The sequence below is a fragment of the Myotis davidii genome, unplaced genomic scaffold (genome assembly GCF_000327345.1).
Source record: "Myotis davidii unplaced genomic scaffold, ASM32734v1 scaffold59, whole genome shotgun sequence".
NCBI classification, from domain to species: domain Eukaryota; kingdom Metazoa; phylum Chordata; class Mammalia; order Chiroptera; family Vespertilionidae; genus Myotis; species Myotis davidii.
In genome coordinates, this window is record NW_006293001.1 from 7,496,193 (window position 1) to 7,498,813 (window position 2,621).

Here is a 2,621-nt window from a genome sequence, read left to right on the forward strand (position 1 = left end):
ACTTTGTAAATTAAAGAGAAAGCCATAAATTAACTCTATAAAGTGAGCACAGACAAGGCTGCCATATTTCTGTGAACATTGTGGGACACCTTAACCAGAATTGTATTTTCTCCCCGAAGAGAGGGATAAACATTACATTGTTTTGACCTTGGGATCATTGGATCTTATATTTATCCTATATAATAAAAGCCTAATATGCAAATTACCCTTTTGACCGGGAGTTCTACCAAGGGGTGGGGCCAGCACACCAACTGCTCGTGGCCCCTCCCCCTGGCCCACCCAGCCCCATGGGCCCCAATTGGGGTGGGTGGGCTGGACCCCACCCATGCACAAATTCTTGCACCGGGCCTCTAGTTTTATATATTTCTCAAAAAAAATTATAGAAATCAACAGCCACTTAATCTGCTCTTAGAAAGGAAAAATATAAAAAAGAAAAATTATTGGACATGCAATAGACATGCAGCAAGTACTTCTTTACTAATTGAGCAATCCATATTTTGACCATTTTTATTGTAATTGTGACTCCTCAGAGGACACTTATCTATAGCTCTAATTTGTTTTTTCTATAAAGCTTCCTTTATTCTATATTATCCTATTAGAGTTTTATTATTTTTACATCAGAACTGCGAAATGCTTAAGTTATATATTAGTAATAAAGAAAAAAGTATCTCCGTACAGAAAATATGCTTAATAAATGAAAACCAAAACCCAAGATCTGGGGAAAGCCAAGAGGGCAAGACAAGCCTTAACCAAAAATGTTTGGGAATATTCAAGGAGCTACTCTTTTGAGCCATAGTCTCTCAGCTTCCAGGGACCATATTTAATAAGCACATCAGCCAGGAAAGACCAGCAAAAATGTTTTAAAAGATAAGCAAATGTAGACTTACTTTGTACTGCACAAAGTGCTAATTTCAATAGACCCATTAAAATAGAGGATATTTGAGAAAGATCATTAATAAAAGTATTGGCCACTCTGTCCAAATTGTTACACATAAAAGTTTACAGCATTTTATTGCTAGTGTTTTAAATCTCTATGAACAAGTTCTAATACTTGTTTCTTAAATGTAAAATAGTTCCTTAACACTTTGTAGAAAACCCACAACAATATCAAATGCTGATCATCAGAAGTATACATGAAATACCTTTATAATAGAAATAGTTATTCAGATATTAACAAGGTGCTATACTCCTAAAATAGGCCACTTTCCAAGACTCTAATAATTATGGATTATCATAGTAATTATGTAAATGTATTATAGTAAACAGAACAGTTATGTACATGAGCTACACTTGAAGCTCGGGTAGTTATGAACATGAAGAGATCACTGGACTCTATTTCAAAGCTTCAGCACTGTGTGTGGAAGGAGGATGATCTTTAGGGTTTTCATTAGTGCATACAGAGGAGAGTTCAGTTACCTTCTGGTACATGTCATCCAGTTCTTCCATATTAATAGATGGCCTACTTCCCAAAGCTACATAGTATGTTTCATCATCAAAGTCACTTTCATCAAAAGTTTTATCTTCATCGTCATCATCTGAAAGAGTCATGTGTGAAATAGACAAGGTCATTTCCCACAGAACTAGGCCAAAGGCAGATGCATCTGCCTTGCCAGTAAAATACCATTCTCCAAAGCGTCCTTGGATTTCCAAGGCTCAGTGCCAATATAATAGGCCTCGGGGTCAGTCCCAGTCATGTCCGGTGGTAGAGAGACTCCCACATCGTAGGTTTTACTTGTTTCAAAATAACCTTTAAATACAACATTTGAAGACTTTATGTCTCCATGAAGCAATTTCTTCTCTTGGTACAGATACTTTAACCCCCTTGCTGTTATGGCTGCTGGAACAGGGAAGAGTCAGAGGAGAATGGGGACTAGATGGGAACTAACCTTACCTATTGCAGAGAAGTTGAGTTTGGTTTTTCTTCCATCTAGGTGTGTAGGCAAGGCACGTGGGGAAAAGACACACTATAAAAGTAAAATGGGATGGTGGAACCAAGATGGCGGCATAGGTTAACGCCGCAAATAACCCAAATTGTCACTATTTTGGAGACTCAGAGGATAAAGCAGACATCTTTCATAATTTTTTAAAAGATTTTTTTAATTGAATATTTTTTTTCTTTGAGAGAGAGAGAGAGGAGGGGAAAGGGAGAAAGAGAAACATTGATGTGAGAGTGAAACATGGATCTGCTGCCCCCTCTAATGCCCCTTACTGGAGATCGAGCCACAGTGTGGGCATATGTCCTGACCTGGAATCCAATGGGCAACTTTTCAGTGCATTGGACAACCCCAGCCAATTGAGCCATACTGGCCAGGCCATTTTTTATTTTTAGAAATGAAAAATTCAGCTCCCAACCTGACCCATGTGGCATGTAGCCCAAAATACTTAGTAAACATCTGAATGATATTTTTTCAAATACTAGGATTTTACAGGTGACACATGGTCTCTAAACTCCCTGAATTCCTTTCCTTTTTAAACTTAGTCCTGTCATTCCCTCCACCAAGGGGATAAATGAAGAAATCACAACTGAGATTTTACCTCTTGGCTTATTTACTTTTCACTTCCAAAGCAGCCCATTTTTGAAATGAGATTTTCCAAAAGTCGGGGGCGGGGGGGGGGGGGTT

At 38.3% G+C, this 2,621-nt stretch overlaps 1 protein-coding gene and 1 pseudogene across 2 annotated transcripts in view; one reads left to right on the forward strand and one right to left on the reverse strand.

The window, feature by feature from the left end:
- The window catches only part of B3GALT1 (Beta-1,3-galactosyltransferase 1), a 342,206-nt gene that overhangs the window by 271,513 nt on the left and 68,072 nt on the right, over positions 1-2,621 (forward strand). The window lies entirely within an intron of this gene.
- Positions 1,333-2,621, reverse strand: part of LOC102762920 — a 1,973-nt pseudogene continuing 684 nt past the window's right edge.